General features: G+C 35.7%; 1 long non-coding RNA gene and 1 pseudogene across 14 annotated transcripts; both read left to right on the forward strand.

Annotated features, from left to right (window-relative positions):
* Positions 1–325: 325 nt before the first annotated feature.
* On the forward strand, positions 326–1,399 carry LOC140855386 (zinc finger BED domain-containing protein RICESLEEPER 1-like; annotated as a pseudogene).
* A 4,127-nt stretch (positions 1,400–5,526) lies between these two features.
* LOC105039180 (uncharacterized) lies at positions 5,527–21,148 on the forward strand. Of its 14 annotated transcripts, none has more exons than XR_012139268.1 (10): positions 5,527–5,890; positions 5,993–6,137; positions 7,182–7,286; positions 13,215–13,253; positions 13,358–13,519; positions 14,401–14,563; positions 14,797–14,867; positions 16,649–16,724; positions 18,672–20,487; positions 20,795–21,148. It is a non-coding gene; the product is annotated as an uncharacterized lncRNA (long non-coding RNA). The 14 variants fall into 14 exon arrangements; XR_012139275.1 differs by having other exon boundaries at positions 7,199–7,286; XR_012139269.1 differs by lacking the exon at positions 13,215–13,253.
* The last annotated feature ends 143 nt before the right edge of the window (positions 21,149–21,291 follow it).

The raw sequence follows: 21,291 nt of genomic DNA on the forward strand, positions 1-21,291 counted from the left end.
GATCTTTATTTACTTATATTTGTGAGGATGTTAAGTTAGTATCAAGAAATATTGTTAAGGCAGAAATGCTGAAATTGTATAAAAAAAAAGAAAAATTATTATTATGGCTATACTCAATTCCTACTAGAATAAGCTTGACTTTAGATTTGTGGACTTCTATTACCACTTATGGATATTAACCACCCATTTTATTGATGAAGAATGGGTGTTGCAAAAGAAAGTTCTTAACTTTCGTTTCATGCCTCCTCCACACAATAGCATATCTTTGTGTGAAATGATCTATGGTTTGTTAATTGATTGGAGGATTCAAAAACAGTTATTTTGTATGATGTTGGATAATGCATCAATAAATGATGTTTTTGTTGATATGTTAAAGAGCCAACTTAACTTGAAAAATGCACTTTACTCAAATGGTGACTTCTTTCATGTTCGATGTTGTGCTCATATTCTTAATTTAATTGTACAAGAGGAATTAAAGGAGATAGATGAATCTATTTACAAGGTTCGTAAAAGTGTTAAATATGTGAGAGGTTCATAAGTTCGAAAATAAAAATTTTTGGAATATGTTAGATAAATGTCTTTAGAAAGTACAAAAAGTTTAAGGCAAGATATTCCCACAAGATGGAATTCAACTTATTTGATGCTAGATAGTGCTCTTGCTTATCGACATATTTTTTTTAATTTGAAATTAAGTGACTCCAATTACAAGCATTGTCCATCTGAAGAAGAGTGGGATAAAATTGTAAAGATTAACAAATTATTAAATATATTCTATGACGCTACTCTTATATTTTTTGAAGTTAAGTATGCTACAGCAAATTTATACTTTTCTCATATTTTTTTTATTGAACTCACTTTAAGACAAGAGATGGAGAGTGTAGATACTTTTATGCAACAGATGGTAGGACAAATATATAGAAAATTTGAAAAATATTGATCAGATCATTATATAATCTTAACCATGACAGTTATTTTGGATCCTCGATATAAATTTTAATTTGTAGAGTATTGTGGATATGGTTGTATCATGGCCGTCCGCATCTGTGATTGCATATTTTCTCTCTTCAATCAATATATAGCTTTTTCTTCTAAAACTCTAGCTATTAGTATATCAACTGATGCAGACATTGGTAGTGGTACTTCTTGTGAGACTTCTGAGCCATGTAGAAAAGCAGATATTTTTCAGATAATATAAATTTTATTTATCAAAATAAATTTATTATCTTGTATATAATACTAGTTCTAATAAATAACTTATTTCATTTTTATAATGTTGTAAGATTTTGATACATTTGAAAGCTTTGAATTTGTAACTACTGCACAGAAGTCTGAATTGAAATTATACTTAGATGAGTCAAGAGTTGATAGGAAGTCCAATTTAGACATCTTTGAATTTTGAAAAGTCAATCATTTTCGATATCCTCATCTTTCTCTCATGGCACGTGATATTTTAACTATTATAATATCTACAGTTACCTCTAAATCTGCTTTTAGTAATGATGGACGGGTACTTGATAAATATCGTAGTTCACTTAAATCAGATGTTGCTGAGGTCGTGATTTGCACTCAAGATTAGATTTTTGGAAAGAAAGATGTATAATTTAATCATTGTATTGCTATTATTTTTTTTGAATGAGTTTATTATTAACTGTTGTAATCTTTTAATGTAGATGTTTTGAAACCTGAGTTAGATGAGATTGTAGAAGATGTCATGAACTTCAATTCCATCAATGAAGCCCAATCAACTCATTATGGGAGTTATATTGTGGATTAACTCCCATAATGAGATGAATCATGGTTATGCATTCTTTTTTGGATTGTGTTGTTCATATTTTTTGGACATATTATCTTGTTATGTTGTATTTTGTTTGGAACTTTTTTTTGATTTTTGTTTGAGTAAGAACAATGGATGTTGTTATGCTGTCTTTATTTAAAATTTTAGGTACTTGTTTAGGTTTTAAGCAATTTTGAGATTGTTTTAAAGTTTGTATGTGGAGGCTATGATGATTTTTCAATATATTATATATATTTGATGACTCAACTAATTCTAACGGCAATAATTTTGGATGGCCTTCTTATATTGGCAATCGATTATTGTCGTTTTGATTTAGCTATGGATTAATTATCAGATCTGAGCCTCTCCAGTTAATTGCTGAAACTCATAAAATCTTGGCTATTAAGCCACTACTATCTGTTTAATTTGAACATATTGTTGGTGATGAGATTTGGCTTAAAGTTAACGTTGTATCTTATTTGAATTTTCTATTTGTGTTACTGTTGCAGTGTTGCTATCTTCTTTGTCATCACTGGGTTATAATTTGAGAATATGTTCTGAATTCTGATGTTATTTATAATAACATGTTAATTTAATATTTTAATATATGTATTTTATGTTGTATAATATAATATTGCAGGTTTCATACTTTCATGCATGATATGAGATTGGATTTAAAAACACTGTGATTACTTGCTTGGTTGGCAAGCTTTTTCTCCTTATGCTTTATGTAATTTAAAGTGATCATATGTTAAATAGTGGCAGTATTTATTCTCCTTTAAGGATAATGTGTTTCTAGACTTTCAGTTTGAAATGGTATATTTTGTCTTGAATGGAACATGCTAGCTATTTGTGAATTATGATATTGGTCTTGTTCATGTTTTTGGACATATATATATATTGTGGAGGCTATGATGATTTTTGGATATATGTTTGATGACTCAACTATTTCTAGTGGCAACAATCTTGGATGGTCTTCTTCTATAGGCAATCGATTGTGGTCGTTTTGATTTAGTTGTTGATTAATTATCACTTTGTCGGATCTGAGCCTTATCTTTTTTTTCTAAATATGTATGGATCTTTCTTTTCCATTCTTTGCTATTTTGATGTTTTTCAGATGCAACAACCTTATTATCATTCTTGAGATGGATGAGAATGTGGATTAGCAGATTCATTTGTTTGAAATTGTACCACATGTTTGTATCCTTCACTTTTTCTCCATCAATATTTTGTATTCAATTGAACATTGCTAAAATATAAATTTCTCATGTAGGAATCAGGATGAGTTCCTTCTAAGAAATCATCTCCAAACTTCTATGAACTATGATGATGGGCTACATATGAGCCTCAGGCCTCTCCGGTTAATTGCTGAAACTCATAAAAACTAGATTTAGAGTTGGTGATGGGATTTGGTTTAGAGTTGATATTGTATCCTATTTGAATCTTCTATATATGTTATTATTGTAGCGTTGCTATCTTCTTTGTTATCACTAAGTTGTAATTTGGGAATATGTTCGAAATTCTGATATTATTTACAGTAACATGTTAACTTAATATTTTGAGATATGTATTTTATATTCTATAATAGGATATTGTAGGTTTCATACTTTCATGCATGATATGTGATTGGACTTAAAAATACTGTGAGTCTATGATTATTTATTTGGTTGGTAAGTTTTTTTTTTTTAATTCTTGAGCTGGTTTTCTCTTCATGCTTTATGTTATTTAAAGTGATCATATGTTAAATAGTGACAGCATTTGTTCTCCTTTAAGGATAATGTATTCCAATTTAAAATGGTATATTTTATTTTGAATTCAATATACTGGCTATTAGTGAATTGTGATATTTGTCTTATTTAAAAACAGGTTAAACGGATCGGATCGGGTTGGTTAAATAAGTTGTTTATCTATTAAACAGGTTAAATGATAAACAGGTTAAACGGGTTGGGTCGGGTCGGTTAAATAGGTTAACTGTTTAATAAACAGGTTAAATGATAAACATGTTAAATATGTTGAGTCGGGTCGGATAAACAGGTTAACTGTTTAATAAACAGATTAAATGATAAACGGGTTAAAAAGATTGCGTCAGGTCGGATAAACAAGTTAACTGTTTCATTAACTGGTTAAATGGGTCGGGTCGGATGACCTATTTATTAAATAGGTCAGGTTCAGGTTTGAAAATCTGATTTTTTTAATAAACAAGTCGGGTTTAGATTTGATGTTTTCTGAGCTGACCCATATCTGATCCTATCCGACCCGATTGCCATCCCTATCTACTATCTCAAAACTGCTTACAGCAGTCAAGAGCTCTCGGCACGTGAGATATTGTTCGTTTTGGACTACGGCTCATAGTCCGAGGGCTGTATAGGCCATTTTTGGGTCACACGATTTTGTTTCTTAAAAGTACCTTATGTGGGAAGGATAGTCCCTTTCTATATAAGTTAGATTCTTCCTTAACTCCAACTAATATGGGATTAATGATGTCCTTCTTTCTACATCATAACAATATCCAATGACTTGGATCATTGATGTAGGACCTCCCTCTCTCTCTATATATAGTCTGTGAAAAATTCTTTGCGCACCACGGGCGGATTAGAAAATCCGACGTAGAGCGCATTGCCTTGTCCGATTGGTCCACATAGTCACCACTTTCTAACGTACATTTAATGCTGGTAAATTATTTTTTTCATTTAAAAATTTTGTATGACGAAAATATTCTTGTCCTTTGGTTATGATATCCATTCACAAAAATTATAGCATCTTTTAAAAAAATTATAATATCCTTGTCTTTAGAAAAAAATTATGATACCCTTTCTTAAAAATTATGACATCTATTTTTAAAAATTATGAAATTATGATATCCCTTCATAAAAATTTTGACATCTGATTTTTCGTATCGGGTGCATGCATATGTGTTTCAAAATTTTCTTTTCAAAACAACGTAGTGGAATAAAAAATTAAAATATATTTTAATCTAAATCATGCATGTATAAAATAAAAAATACAAGGATCTACTTCATATGCTGAAATTGAATACATGCTGAATTTTATGTTAAAATTAAACATGTGATCGAATCACATATCTATTTCGTAATTTCTTTTTTCGAATCTGAATATGGAAGAAGATAAGTTCTTCTTTAGCCGCTCAAGTATCCAGGCTCTATGAATATCCACTCAGGATTAGCCCGGAATAGTTTCATACGATGTTGATCTTTCTTCTCCAAGAACGATCATCCTGCGAATCTGAACAAAATCTGGATCGCGATCAACTCTTTGATTCTTTCCTTAATCTTTTTCTTCTCTTCCTTTCTTGATCTCTTTCAGTTGAACTTTACAGAAGTATCATAATTTTTATGAAGGGATGTCATAATTTTTATGAAGGATGTCATAATTTTATGAAGGAGTATCATTATTTTTGTGAAGGATGTTATAATTTTGTGAAGGATGTCATAATTTTTTCGAAAGAGAAGGGATGTGATAATTTTTGTGAAAAAATTTTATAATTTTTTAAAAAATATATTATAATTTTTAAAAATAATATTTTTATTATTTAAAATTTTAGATAAAAAATAAAATTATAAATATTAAATATATATTAAAAAATAATGATTATATAGTTTAATAGAATGATGTGGCGTGCCCCACGTCAGATTTTCTGCACCGCGGACGGTGCACAAAGAATTTCCCGATAGTCCGCAGGTGCCGTCTTGACGACAATACAAACTAAGCCATCTCTGCGGGTTTGATAAAGTATCGTTACCCGTTTTGACGACTATACATATTGTTTCGAGAAATAGGGAGCGAGCAGCCACCCCTCTTCTTGCCTCGCTTCTCGCAACCTTGACCTTCCCTCCGTAGCGTGTTGGAGAGAAAACCCTAATCCCTCCGGCGATGCGGTCAGCCCGCTCGTTCCTTCTCTCCGGCGAGCTCGATTCGTGGAGGAAGGCAATGTCTTCGACCCTTCTCGAGCTGACGCGGGCCGCCCACGAGAACGTGGAGCGGTCGCTCGTCGTGAAGGAGCTCCCATGGGAGCCGGCCAACACTGGGGAGGGCCTCTTCCAGAACCACCACGTCCACCACATGATCACTCTCATCACGACCATCACCGACAAGCTCGTGATCTTCTCCGCCTATTTTATTTCTTTCATTCTCTTTTTCCTTATTTTCTTGATTCTTTTCTGACTTCTTTTTTCTATTTTGGTGGATAAATTCTTCAAGATCGACATATATGAGGACAAAGAAAATACGAGGAGAGATGAGATTGCAGCAATGGGACGGGTGGTCCCAACAATTCTTTCCCTGCTTTCTATGTTCGTCTGAAGGCGGTGAAGATCTTCTATTGAACCCTCGAAGTAATGAACAGGTACGTCTAAAAACTAGAGAGGTCTTGGATCGTTAAAAGGTTCTTGTCTTGGCTTCTTGAAGGCAAACGACTGGTAAATTGCAATCTCTTTCTAAATTATTTTCGATGGTTTTTAATTGACAACATTATGGGAAAGTACTCCGCATTGGTAGTGATTCTTCTTTTATTTTAAAAGATTAGCTTTCTTGCGTAGCCAGCGGGGATTTGGAACTATCTTGGTACCTTCTCTGCGAGGGGCCAAACATTTACTCTGTTGATGCATATGATGAATATTTCTTTATCATATAATTAATATTGGAATAGGCATATTGTTATTTTGGGATTACCGTATTGCCGTGATATTATGATGAAAATATATAACGAATGATCTTTTATATGTTTTTCGTTCTGCATCTCTTGATATAGAATGCTCATAAGTATTCTAATAATTTCGATTGGAGAATGTCCCTGAAAAACCTGATAAGAATATGAAAAGAGAAATTTTCTGAATATTTTCTTTTGCCAACAAAAAGAATGAGTTTTGTATTATATTTATCAGCTTGATTTACCAACTTGCCCTCATAGATGCACTCGTTCAAATATTTAACTTGCTGGAACAGTTTGTTTAAAAGTATGACCTGCCTCTGCTTTTAAATATGACCTGCCTAGGGTTTTAAATATGTTCCCCCCTTGGTGGCTAAGATTAGCTTCTTAGGGTAAAGAGGCTGTGGGCTTGCTTGGTGTGGGCTCTGCTTTTCAGAAAAAAATTCTTACAAAAGGAGAAGCCAGAAGCTAGTTTTTCTAGCTTCTCTCAAAAGCACTTTTCCAACTTTTTCTCCTTGTTGAAGCACTTTTCAGAACTCATTACCAGATGCTCACTTTTTTGTAGGAAGCACTTTTTTGTTTTAATAGTTACAAAATGTTATGAAACATGCTCTTAGTTATAGAAGGAGTGAAGGACAGAAAACTGGTCTAATTATTGACTATTTTGATAAGAAGATGCAATTTTTTCTTGATATCTCTTTTTAGACTGTCTCATGATGTATTATATCTTTTATGACACAGATTTGTGATTACCATAGGCAACATCCAGCTGCATGTATGATTGATGCAAATGAAGAACTTGAAGAGTTACTGAAGGAAGAACCGTGAATTGAATTCAGCAAAGATGTATGTTCATATCTTCCTATTTGTTATATCTGAAATAGAAGTCCTTTTTTTGTTTTAAGGTATGTCTTTCATTTATATGTTTGTGAACAAGTAGATTTGTTGTGATTCATTGGACTTCCAACCATTGTTGATATTAGCGGGGATAGCTTTGTAATGGGTTGCTTGGTGCTTGTTACTATATATGTCAAAGGATATCACATAGATTAATTTTCACTCTCCTCTTGTAGCACATATATTTGGTCATGGGACTGGAAGATATTACTTGGAGATTGTCTCTTTATGTGGCATTTTTCTTGTCATAGATGTGGATCTGAATACTAGAAATGCTATAAAATTTTCTTGTGGTAATTGTTGAGCTGTTAGAAAATTATGTGCAATAAGATTTAACCATGCAACATAGATAGGTGGTTTTGGATGCATGTATTGGGAAATGGAAGAGGACCAAAGAAAATAGGAATCTGAGGGTTAGGTGATGGAATTTGCAAGGAGAGACATAAATGATTTTAAGGATAGGATGTCAGAGGAAGAAAAATGGGATCTAGATAGGAAATCAATACCATGTGGGAAGAGGTGGCTAATAGTATTAAGAAAGTGGCTATAGAGGTATTAGGAGGATCAAAGTAAAAAGGGTCATATGGTAAGGAAACTTAGTGGTAGAATGAGAAAGTTTAGTTGATAGTTAAGGCTTAAAGAGAGTGTTATAGAAGGCTACTTAAATGTAGGAATAGAGAAGCATATGAAAACTGTAAGATGGTTAAAGAAGGAGGTTACAAAGGTGGCATGAGAGGCTAGATCCAAAGTATATGAAGAGTTATATCACAGGTTAGAAACTAAGGATGGGGAGAAAGATAATGCTTTGGAAGAAGCTTGTACAGTTTGGGGAGAGATTTTTATTGATTGAAAAAAAGGTCTACTTCAACCTATATGCCCTTCGGCACAGTCATACATAGCATAGAAATTGCACTTGAAAAGGATGGACAATTAGCTAGAACAGTAGGTGCTATAATGAAACTAATTGCAAAAAATGGGTAAGTCAGCCACATTAAGATTATCATCTGGGGAGGTCCGTTTGATATCCAAAAATTGCTTAGCAACAGTTTGTAAGATTGCAAGAGTAAAGAAAGGAAAAATATAGATTTGACTCAGATCAAATGCATCAATGATGAAAATTAAAAAGTTTTCATTGACGGGAGATCAAAAAAAATAGAAGCTATATAATTGATTTAGGATGCTTCACTAGTTTCATTAAGGATAGAAATGTTAAATATTTACATTGGATTTATATTTGAGATAAAGGAGGTTATGAAAAGATGCTTGATGAATGGAGAAAGAGCACTGTAATATCCAAAAGAGTTCTAACTATCATGGATTAAATTGATAAGCTAATATAAAACTTTGGGAGAGAGTAATTGAGTATAGATTTAGGTGTGGCACAAAAAGAATTAGAGAACCACTTTGATCATACCCCAATATGGTCGACCATAGAAGTTATTTTTCTCATTTGGATGTTAATGGACAAATACAGAGACAAGAAATAAGATCGTCATATGGTTTTTATTGATTTGGATAAAGCACATGATAAAGTCCTTAGAGAAGTCTTATGGTGTGTGTTAGAAGAGAAAATGAGTATCCATTAGTTATATTAATGTGATTAAGCACGTGTACAATGGAGCGGTTGGTAGTGTGAGAATTACTGGTAGTAATACTTGTGAGTTTCCAGTTACAATAGGTTTACATCAAGGATTTGCTCTGCATACTTATTTTTTGCATTAGTTATGGATGAGCTTCCTAGGCATATTCGACTGATATTCTTTGATGTATGCTATTCGCGAATGATATAGTCTTAATGCATGAAGTAAAGGTCCAGGTTAATTGTAAGTTAGAATTATGGAGTGTATTAGAATCTAAGGATTTTAAACTAAATAGGACCAAGATGAAATATATGGAATGCAATTTTAATAAAATTAGAAATAGAGATGAAGGTAGAGCAAAAATTAAGGATTATGAAGTTCCTAAGAGTGACTATTTTCGGTATTTTGGATCAATTATTTACAAGGGGAGATTGTAGAGGATGCTATTTATAGGATTAAAGCAGGTTGGATGAAATAAAGAAGTGCAATTAGGATAATATATGATCATAGGATAGCTACCAAGTTGAAGGAAAAATTTTATAGGATATGACTGGCTATATTTTATAGTATAGAATATTGGGCAGTTAGAAAATATGTGCACAAGATGAGTGTGGTTGAAATGAGAATGTCAAAATGGATGCATGTAATATATAAAAAGAAAAAGATAAAATAAGAAATGAAACCACTTGTAAAAGCAGAGGTAGCTCAAATTGAGGACAAATTAAGAGAAAGATGACTTAGATGGTTTGTACATGTACAATGTAGGTTGAGAGATGCACCGGTATGAAGAAGTGTTTTGATAGATATCGAAGAAAAGAGGAGTAGAGGTAGATCGAAAGTCACATGGATGAAGTAGCAAGCGAGGATTTGATATCTCTATATCTTTTAAAAAGTGTGGCCCTGAACAGAGAACGGATGAAATGATTCATGTAGCTGATGCAAACTGGTTTGGGATCAAGGCTTAGTTGAGCATGAGCTCATCATGGTGAGATTACCTTTGTGTGATTTGGTGATCAGTTTTCACATAGGTTTGTTTGGTAGAGTGATTATAATCCAAACATGATGAATAAAGTAGTCTTTCACCATGCTATGGGGAGTCATAGAAATAAAATTCAGAGACTTCTGATTTTTTAAAGATCAAGAAAAGCCAACTGTATAGCATGCTATGTGTTGTTGAACATTAGCATGCTCTAGGATGATATGATACACATGACCCCAATGCATATGTGAAGGATATAGAAAGATATTCTCTATAAGCATACTGGAAAGGAAGATTGATATGGTAACATGATTTCATGAGAGGATGTGCTCATGAAGGCACATCTTTTCGTTATTGGACTTTGATCACAATTACATTAGCAGATTTATGTGCCACTGAATCTATGGGTACAATTCTTTGAGGGTAACATCATTAGATAAAGTAAATGTAATCAGAATTAGTTACCATGTTAGGATTTGAAACATTTTAAATTTTTAAATGTTTTGATGGCTCTCTTTCCTGGATGTTTAACAGTCCTATTCTACAGTCCTTAAATCAGTTCAAGAGTTTTTTGTGTTACCTTGATGAGTTCTTCTAATAAGTTGAAGGATAGATGAGATTTGTATGTTTATTAAGGTTCGCTATGCCATTACTGGGTGCCGTATTGGCACCTTAGTCCCACGGTATTGCACAACCCTTTTACTGACACAGGGTTGGTAGACCCTTTTCTCATGCCTAGCCATGGTATCGCCTGAACTTGGGAAGAATGGGTTGGTACAACATGAATCTAGGCAGAAATGACTGGTTCCACCTCATACAGGCTATTTCGGCCCTGACGCTGTACTGAATCTCGGACCTTAGTCCGATGGGTGGGTACAGCAAACAATGATGTTTACTTTGTGACTTATGGTAGAATGAACCAATGCCATCTCGTTGTCTATTTACAAAGAAGTGTCTGATTCATATCTAGTCCAATTCCCACCCCTTCTCCCAAACTGAAACCAACAGAGAAAGATCATTAGTGGATCTCCTTACTAATTATCCTCCAAATTCTTTGCCTATGAATGATTACTCTATCCTTCCTTTAATTTTTTTGGTCAAGGTTTGCTTGTTTGTGTCTTGGTTCCCAATTTACTTCATTTGGAATTTGGAGAAAGAACATGTTTCCACTCTTCTAGAAGTAGCAAAATAATACTGCAAGAAAGTGTTGCGAGGTGCTTTAATTTTTTAGTGCAGTTATGTTGCGAAACAATATGGTCCTTCAAATTAATGCTGATGTTGTGAAGTTACTAGACTGGAAATATCTGGAGTCTGTAAATATGGCTAAGTTATTGCATCTAAAACGTCATCTTGCCTTAAAATTCATAGCTTCCCTTTGGCAACACATGCAGAGATAAAATATTAAATAGATCTTAATTGATCAAAAAGTATAAGCTTTTACTGTAGCTTCCTGATTTTCAGGAAAAAAAGGCTTGTTCCTTGGTCAACATTCTTTTTCCTCCCTCCTTTGGTGACTTGATATGTGCTTTTGGTTGTGTTTGAAATTTCCTGGTTATTACTTTGTTTATTGCAGTGGTGATGTCAATTGAGTGGATCTCTATTTGGGATACATGTTTTCAATTTCTGCAGGATTTTATGGTTCTTCATGTAGGATCATGCTGGCATGCATGGTAAGATATAGGCAACTGTTCATCTATCCAAAAACTAAGATAACTAACGTACTTATTTTGTTAAATAATATGGAACCATCTGGTCACACTGGTAATTCCAACAAAGCTTGTTATGCAATATCTCTAATTGTTAGCCAATCTATAATATTCTTCTTGCATAGAGTATTAACCTTTCCTCGTTCTTTTAAATCTGTTCATTGGAAGCTTTTGGTTGGTACCTGGGTTTGCATGAATTATACAACGAGTACATCACTTCAAAATTTGGAGAGCCTATTAGGATACTCTGCTTTCTTGGAGACATTTTCACAGACCGACAAATTCCGTGTATGATCCTATAGCTTATCTAAGGTTTATCTAAAGCAGTGATTCTTACTGGGATAAGATGTAGAGGGCTGCAAATTTTACGTTGTGCTTTGCCATGCAAAAGATGAGTTTGAAAACAGCTTGTTGGCTTCTACTTTCTTATCATGTTATTTTCTATCATGCTTAAATTGATGCTCGTTTTCAATTCCTTTTTCCTCTCTGATCCAACATGTTAATTTTTTTTTTTTTAATCATGTAGTGCAGTTGCTTTTTTAGGTGGCTGTAGCTATGCTTGCATCTGCATGTGGGGACTGAAAGAGAGAGGCCAGGGTTTCATTTAGTTTAATCACTAGACGAATATTAAAATGATGTCTGTTTTAATCAAGGTTTGCCATACCATGCCGAACCGGCCGGTACACCCCATCTCGTACCGGACCGGCGGAGAATCGGCACGATTCGATCGGTAAAATTGGTACACCGGCGGTACCGAAGAATAAAGAATGGAAAGTGAGAAAGAGAGAGAGAGGGGAGGGAAGGGAGGGAGGTGGGAGCCACCGGAGGCCGGTGGTGGCCGGCTGCGGCCATCGGAGGGCTTCCGAGCCCCGTATCGCCCGATAGGGCTTTCAAGAGAGCAAAAAAGAGAGAGAAAGCGCTCGGAGGGGGGGCGGGGAACCTACCAGATAGACGGTGCCTCCGTTGCGAGGCTCCCGATGGCCGACGAGCCGACGCCGACGGCCTGAGGGCAGTCGAGCGGGCGGAGCCCTTCCGCGGCTCCGCCCCCTTCTTCTTTTTTGAAATAGACGACGTCTGTTTTAATTTTTTTTTTTATTTTAAACTTATGAAGTCGGCAACTGGGTTGCCGACTTAAGAATTTTTTTTAAAAAAATAAAAATCGTGAAGTCGGCAAACGAGTTGCCGACTTAAGAATTTTTTTTAAAAAAAATAAAAATCGTGAAGCCGGCAAATTGTTTGCCGACTTCACTTAAAACAATGTTTTTAAAAAAAATTTGTGAAACAGGGGCGATGCCCCTGTTTCACGCCTGCGGCGCCGCACGCGTGGACGACGCCCTCCAACAGCCATGGCGGCCAGTCGGAGGCCGTCCGGCGGCCCCGCTGGCTCCTTCCGCTCCCTCTTTTTTTTTTCTTCCTCTTTCTCTCTCTCTATTTCTCTCTATTTCTCTTTTTTTTCTTCCGGTTCGGGTCGTCGGTTCGGTACGGTATGAAACCATACCGAACCGTATCGTCGGGTTTCGGCCGGCGGTACCGGTTCAGCAAACTTTGATTTTAATGATCTACGATCTGCTGTAAGCATGCATGTCATCATCCCTTTTACTGTACATTGCAGGGAGCACAGAATATTTGTCGCATGTTTTGGTGGGTTCAGGTTGTATCTTTTGCGCCAAAGCATGATTGATCTTGCACAACATAGACTGCTGGATTTGTCCCACAAAGATTTCAAAGCATTCCTCCATTCATCTGCTTGCACAGGTCTTGAAGCAACCATTGTGTGATCAAACAGTGGATCGCACAGAGGAAGATGAATCCTTCTTTTGCGCGAAAGATACAAGCCCTATCCTGTTTTGGAATATTTGATTTCTTTTTTGGAGCATGCACAGCCCCTGCAAGACCCTGAGAGAAGATTTACCAAGGGTTGCTTCTATTATCTCTTTTTTCAATTTTTCTACTCCTATTTGCTTGATTGTGCTTTTTGTTTGCTAGAGAATTTTCAAGATTCTAGAAGTGCTCTGAAAGCATTTTGGGTTGGGTATCCTTTGAGGCTGGCTAAATGCCCACTTCCCGTGTTCTGTGTAATGTATCGAATAACTCCATACACTTAATCATATCCTTGTATAAGATCTTCTTTGAGTCCATGGAGCAGAAGTCTTCTGTTTAGGGTGATTAACCTGCTTCGAATCTCCCCAGAAAATCTTTCATGTTTAGGTTGGTGCACCTGTGTTCTAAGTGTTTTCTTATCAAGTTTTTAAAGGCATATGCTTCTTTGTACCTGCACTGGACCTGCTTCTGGTAACTGGGCAGCGTGTGGATAATATCAGGACAAGTAGAATCATTATAGATAGCCTGTTGCTGATCTGGATTTGTGTATCATATACATTTTTTGTTCAAAAAGTTGGTATGATGTTGGTGTTCTTTCTTAGAATCTTATTTTTTTAGTGACCAAAATTCAAACACCATGATCCCTTGGTTGAATTCTAGTGTGTCATAACTCTGATTTGGATATGAACATCTTCGAAAACAATCAGTGTTTGCTCTCTCTCTCTCTCTCTCTCTTCCCCCATCCTCCCACCTTCTCTCTCTCACACCAATTAAGAGGCATGCTTTCTTTTATTTATTTGGGAAAGTGAAGTTGATTAATGTACGAGCTAAACATTGCATGGTTGTTGAGGTTTGAAGGATAAGTGAAAACCTTGTCCATTAAATGAAGGGGAATATACTACATGTTCCATGCGTTCTGCATATCTAGAAAATGCTGTTATATTTGCCTGATGAGATGATTTTTTCTTTCGCCACAGGTGGAGACCAAGTTGGAAGAGCAGTAGGCTGATGGTAAAGTACTTGGATGGGAAAACAAGGGGCTAGAAAATGAGCATATTTCATCACAAGAGTCCGTGATTGATCTTGATTATTATAGTACTGGAAGAATTTATGGAAGTGGGCCCTGAAAAATTAAAAGAGGTTTCAGTTCTTTCCCCCACCTTGTTTATGGTTTAGAGCTTTTAGTACTAGTGAATATCAGGCTAATAATGCGATGCATCAGATGTATAAGCCTTGATGTTACACCATGGTTTTAAAATAGGTGCCTTACCAATTATTCGTTCATAATTTTTTTATCATCTTAAACCTTTTATGGTCCTTTATTTTCCCTGTTATGTTCATTGCTTGTACTGATAAAAGAAATTGTTTGCTAGGTCTTAGCTGCTCATGGATTGAAAACTGGCAGCACACTTTAGCAGCATCAGAGTGCATATTTCTGACAAAGGTAGTTATCTGTAGATTCTGTCAACTACTTATATAAGAGAGACTTCATATCTGGGTGCATAGTCTTTTTTTTTTTCTGCTTTTCATTGAATGCATTGCTTCATCTTCATATGATTGTATTATTTCATTTTGTTTGAAAATAACTTATTTGCAAGTTATTGTTATTATGATTAATAGATTTTTTTTCTTCCAATGTCTGACATTACTGATCTCCATTTAGTTACCCCTTTTCCCCCATCATAGTCTTTTATCAGTCTGTTTCTGAAAAGCTCTTGAGCAGGAAAGATGCTAGAAGTTCATTATTGTACTGCATGAATCTCACTATATTGTTCAACTGAAAATCCACATCCATTATTGAAAGGCTGAGCTGTATGGAAAATCAATAAACAAAATTTTATATGCATGGCCAACATAAAAACGAGCAAGTAAATCACCAAATTCAAATAGTAATATTTCTGTCCATGTGCTCTGCACTGTTTTAACTCTTAACTAAAGCTACGTAGTGACTTTTTGAGAGATAAGGTGTAGATGTCTTCTGTAAACAACTGCTCAGTGTGACACACAAGATAAGGAGTGGATTAATTGATGTCAGCTCTTCTCTTTTGTAGATTAACTTCCACTAACTGATGACAAGAAATCCCTGTCAAATCCAAGTCACTAATATGTCCATATTTTTGGTGTTTGTTTTGTTGTAACTGTGCATCACAAATTATGTAACTTTAAGGTGCAACAAAAATGTTTCAAGTTGAACTACGGTAGGTCAAATTGTAGTAGCTGAAGAGGCATATATGTTGCACCCATAATAGCTGAAGTTGCTATAATTCCAGCTTTATGAAACTTAAATTACTGAACATTCATGGCTACCAGCAATGAAGCAGGCCCCTAAAATTTGATAATTCTTTCTTTTGCTAAAGTAGTTCATTATTGATGCACATTTTTAATTCTGCTAAGGTTAAGCATATGTTGGAGTTCACTTCTTAACTACATTGTTAAAAATGGCCTGATGTATTTAGTTTTCATAAATAAATCAAATCCTGTTAAATATGCTCTTCTTTTCCTTTCTGATGTTCTTCAACATATCCCTTGGAGCAATTAGACAAAATGTTTTGCTAAAGGTTCATGTGGTTCAGAGCAAAATGGAGTTGCAGGACAGACCATTAAGAAAGAAATTGCTTTGATGGAAGCAAGGATACAACGGCATGCAAATTGCTAAAAGAGGCTTGTTTTTGATGTAGTTGGTGTTAGTCATATTGCATTTGAATTATTTCCTTGTGCATTGCCAGATTTTTGATTCATGCTAATGCTTGTTGCTGTTAGAGCAAGCTTTCACTTGGTCTAGAACCGATTGTAAGATAATTTGGCCAATTATAGGTAATATCTAGTATATGGGATTTTTATGATATTTGGAAAAATGAACTTAAGAAGGCAATGCATTGTGCTGTGACTTTCAATAATGGTAAAAGATGAGAGGTAAGAGATCCATTTATCAATTTTTCCTTGAAAACCATCATTTTTAATATAAACTTTATTGTATGAGTAGATTTAACAATGGCACTTTGTGCAAGTGTATTAAGATGATGATTTTCTCTTTTATTCACCCCCCCTCCCCCCCCCACCCCCTCTCTCTCTGATGAACACGTGTGCAGACACACAGATGCATATTAGATACATGGGCACATCCGTGTACCAAATCACATGTAACATACAATTATGTAGAAATTCTAGATGCCACATTATTTTTTGATGTGGTTTTTATGTTTTTTTTTTTCCTTCTTTGCATAGACCATTGTACAAGGAGAGGAAAATGTTGAAAAAACAAACTTTAACATATGAGGAGATGGAGGCTGAACGTGAAGAGGTAATCATTCCATTTGGTTGCTGTACATTTGCTGTCTTATTAGCTGATAATGGTGATTATTGAAGCCTTTAAATTCTTTGCATCTTTTATAATGCCAAGAATTTTTATGGTATCTTCTTTAGCTGAATTGGTCATTTGTTAGTTGTAAGTTGTTAATAACTGTAAAAGGACATCATGGCAATTGTTATGTGCAAATTAGCATATTGATTAAGGCCTGGCATGTAATTCTTGTAGTTTCATGATTCTTCGAACCCTTTCTACTTAAACTTTACACTTTGTCCATTAGAAACAATTACCCATGCCTTTGTCAAGGGTTTGCCAGATCTATTAAGTCTTCTCTTCTCAAATAAATCTTGTTTCATGATTCTGTTAGAATTTATTTTTCCTTCATGCATCTGTTTCATGAACAAGTTAGTTTCCATCAATTAAAGCTAAAAGCCTATACCCCATGCTGTTATAGCCTTGCCCCTGATCCCACTTTCCTAGCCATCTTTCTTTTCCTGTAATTTTCTGTTTAAATCTTCTAGTAAATGCATTAAGATTAAAAATTAAACATGATTTTGAATGCTATTTCTGAATTTCTATTTCTTCTATCTAGTTTGTTCATTGCCTGTGCTTTCCTAAATAATGCATCATTTGCCTCATATGATTTTTGAGTAACCGTTCCGAACCGGCTGGTTCGGGGCGTACCAAACCGTATCGGCGGAGAATCGGAACGGTTCCAACGGAGAAAACGGCACACGCCGGTGCCGGGGAAGAAAGAAAGAAAAACAGAGGTAGAGAGAGAGAGGAGAGGGGGAGAGAGGAGGACGCCGTCGGAGGCCGGCGGTGGCCCGCTGCAGCAACTGGAGGGCTGCTTTCGTTCGGTTTGCCCGATAGGACTGTTAAATGAGAGAGAGAGAGAGAGAGAGAAGGGGGGAAGTGACTTACCGGTGGGAGGACAGAACGGCGGAGGGGCTGTCGGAGATTTCCAGGCGGCCACCGTGGCCAGTAGGCGGTGGAAACTGCACGGTGGCGTCGTGGTCGCGGAACAGGGGCTGTCGCCCCTATTCACGTGTCTGGCTTTTTTAAAAGGGGAGATAAACAGTGAAGCCGCACGCATAGATTGCGCCCTCCGACGGCCAGCCGGAGGCTGTCCGGCGGCTCCTCCGACTCTTTTCCCTCCCTCTTTTTCTTTCTTCCTCCCTCTCTCTCTCTATTTCTCTCTCTTTCTGTCTTTTTCTTCTCCCGGTTCGGATCCTTTGCCTTCGTCGGTTTGCATCCGTCCGGTATGGTATGGAACCATACCGTACCATCGGCCGGTCGATATGGCCGTCGGTAGCGGCACCGCAAACCTTGGTTAGAAGTCTATGATTCATGCTGGCATAGTATCATATATTGCTTCACTGATTGCTGCAACAAATTCTAAATAAGTTGCTGACTGTGCTGGTTTTGAGCTTTCTGCTCTTCACCTTTGCTTTAGAGCAACATTGTAAACAGTTTTGCTTGGACAACTAAATGCAGTTTTAGTTGTTCTTATGGCAGTAAATTTCAACATTCTATTACAGAACTGCACTCCAAGTGAAATTTATATCTTTAACAGCATATTTTGGTACTCGATTTTGTATAGATTTGCGGGTTCTTCATATATTATGTGAATGTCTCTTAAGTTCTGGTATCCAGAATCTTATTTACAAGCCTTTAACTACATTCTTTGTTTTCATTTCTAGTACAGAACCACACTCCAAGTGCAATTTATATCTTTAAGTGTATTTTGGTACTAGATTTTGTAAAGATTTGCGGGTTCTTCATATATTACGTGAATGTCTCTTAAGTTTTGGTATCCAAAATCTTATTTACAAGCCTTTAACTACATTTTGTGTTTTCATTTTCATGAGTTTCTTATATTGTTGCTGCCTTCTTAATTGGTTTTAAGAAGTTTCAATAAATTTGCTGTTGTTGTGTCAGGCAGGAGGAAATAAAAGCTGGTACTGAGAGTGATGATGAAGAGCAGCAAATTTTTAAGATCCTCTGAAGTTGTCTATGGGTTGGGATGACAAGCTTATACCCTACTGGCTCAATAAGCTTCATGGTCTTGCCGAGGTATTTTCACTCAACTGCATAGAATGCACAACCTTTCATCATGGTCTTGCCGAGGTATTTTCACTCAACTGCATAGAATGCACAACCTTTCAAATAGCAGATATACCTTGATTTACTATTTTATCTTGCCAGTTTGAGTTATTGCTGTTTTCTGTCATTCTATGTCATGGATCATATCGAATATATGATGTTTGCAGTTTTAAGTGGAGTTACTACTACCAGCAATATTTGTCTTGGTGATAAACTGCTATTCATAATCTTTATCTTGGCAACCTTGATGGTTTCCATGTCCATCTTGGAATCACACCATACTTGTGACATTAGTGTGCCGAGTAGTGCTACAGTGATTCAAATATCACTCGAAAAGAGTTGCACATTGATGTGTTACGTTTCAATTGATCCAGTCATCGACACAATGCATGGTTCAAGGTACAAGAGAATATAATCATGGCACCATTGGTAGTTTATATCATGTAACTTCGAAGTTTTGTTGCATTGATCTCTATTTTATCATATAATGCTTTTACATGTGGTTATCATACAGAGCTCAATTATTAGCTATGCATTTGTTTTGTGTTTATTTCGATATGTTGCTCCATGGATTTTATCATGAGTTCATGTACATGGTTGAGTACACTTTCTTTTTTCTTTTTCTTTTTTTTTCAATAAAAGAAACGTGTATTGATTCTCCCTCTGTTTCATCTCAAGGAGATTGAGAATCAATTCATAGACTGGAAGGTGGTCATGATTTTGTCTGCTGGTTCATAACTATTAGTAGTTCTGATTCACTGGCAATTTGATGATCATATCATCTTTTCTGGGAATCCAAGTGTGAAATATATAGGAATTAGTTATTGGGGGACGACGGGCATTTGAGCATCATCTCAAGGACTGGAGGTGCCAGCATGGAGTGCGTTGTTTCTATATATACCTAACAATAAGAACTTTACTGAAATTAAATCCATTCACGTACAGATTTCTCGTTTTCTGCAAGTTTATTAAACAATAACTCATTCTGTCATCATTGATCTTGAGATCTTTATTAGTTTTTCATGCTTATAAATTGAAATTGTGATATTTTGAGCATATTGATACTCAAATGTAATATTTGGCCATAATGGTACGTATATGATAACTAATATTGTCAATCAGCAGAGAGATTTTTTAAAATATTTTTCTAATTTTCTAGGTAACATCGCTAATACTGCATAAACCATTCGAAGGGCCAAAAAGCAATCACCTCTATCACCTAACTAATGAACTTTGTACCAAATATTAAGGTTGGGCATAATCTTAGCTAGTATTACTTGGTGCTTACGCTTCTCCATGGTGTTGCCAAGAAAGTTGTTCGCAACTGTTAAGATTTTTTTTTTTTTAGGAGTATTATCCCCATGAGCATGAGTCTTAAAATCAACTACCTTTACATGAAAACTTACATTTATTGTTTAGTTCAAAATTTTCTCAGCTGGCAGAGTAAAATGAAGCAGCCTCTAAAATGTTTCCAATGCATGAACTCGCAATGATATGCGAAGCAAAGGATCTGTAGGATAAAATACAAGAACAAAAACAATTGACCAAGTGGCGACCAGACCTTGAAGAAGAGCATGAAGACACGGGAGGGTAACATTTATAACAAGAAAACATACACTGACCTGCCGCACGAAGGCCTCATTTGACATAGGTATTATGCTCTTCATAAAGTTTTAATGATCTGCCTCTTTTCTTTTGTATTCATTAATAACATGAGGCTAACTAACTCTTGCATCTTAAACATCTATAACGCTGTTTACTGATTGTATGTGACATGGAGAGGAATCTTCTGAAGACTGTTTTTTGTTCATTGGTGCTTAGGTTTTTTGATTGTGGAAAGTAGAAATACACTAGTTCTCATATGAAGTATGTTCAGTGTTGATCAGACACTTTTTTAAAATATTTATATTAGGAGTTAATTCTTCTTTTTCTATCCTATATCAACCCTTTTTTTTCAGGGCTGACTCTAAGCAGAGCAAACCCGTTCCATTGCCCAAGTGGTAAGGGTGATACCACCGGAGGAAGCGCTTGGTGGTGTATGCTCGTTGCTGCTGTCTACCCGAGTCTGTCGGTCTGTCAAGTCTCTACAAATGTTGCAATATATACAGGAAATGCTGCAGATGAGAGCTTGGAGAACTTTTTATCCACTTTGGAGCTTTAGGCATTTCCTTGTACGCACACCATACCTCTTGCACATTGAGTTCATTTCTTGTCTAATTTCGCCATGTTGTCTGGATCAAAATGCTCGGTCGTTTCTCAGGTGCAAGAAGAACTAATGAATAATATACGCAGCAGTTATTGATAGGCCTCCAGGCAAATATCCAGATGAAGATGAAGTGAGAAAGTTCTGCTTCTGCTTGTTTGAGTGCTTGAGTTAGTGATCAATGAGAATGACAACTCGTTAACAAAATTTAACGTGATCCTATCAGTTGGAAAATAATTTTACAAAAACGAT

The sequence above is a fragment of the Elaeis guineensis genome, chromosome 2 (genome assembly GCF_000442705.2).
Source record: "Elaeis guineensis isolate ETL-2024a chromosome 2, EG11, whole genome shotgun sequence".
NCBI classification, from domain to species: Eukaryota; Viridiplantae; Streptophyta; class Magnoliopsida; order Arecales; family Arecaceae; genus Elaeis; species Elaeis guineensis.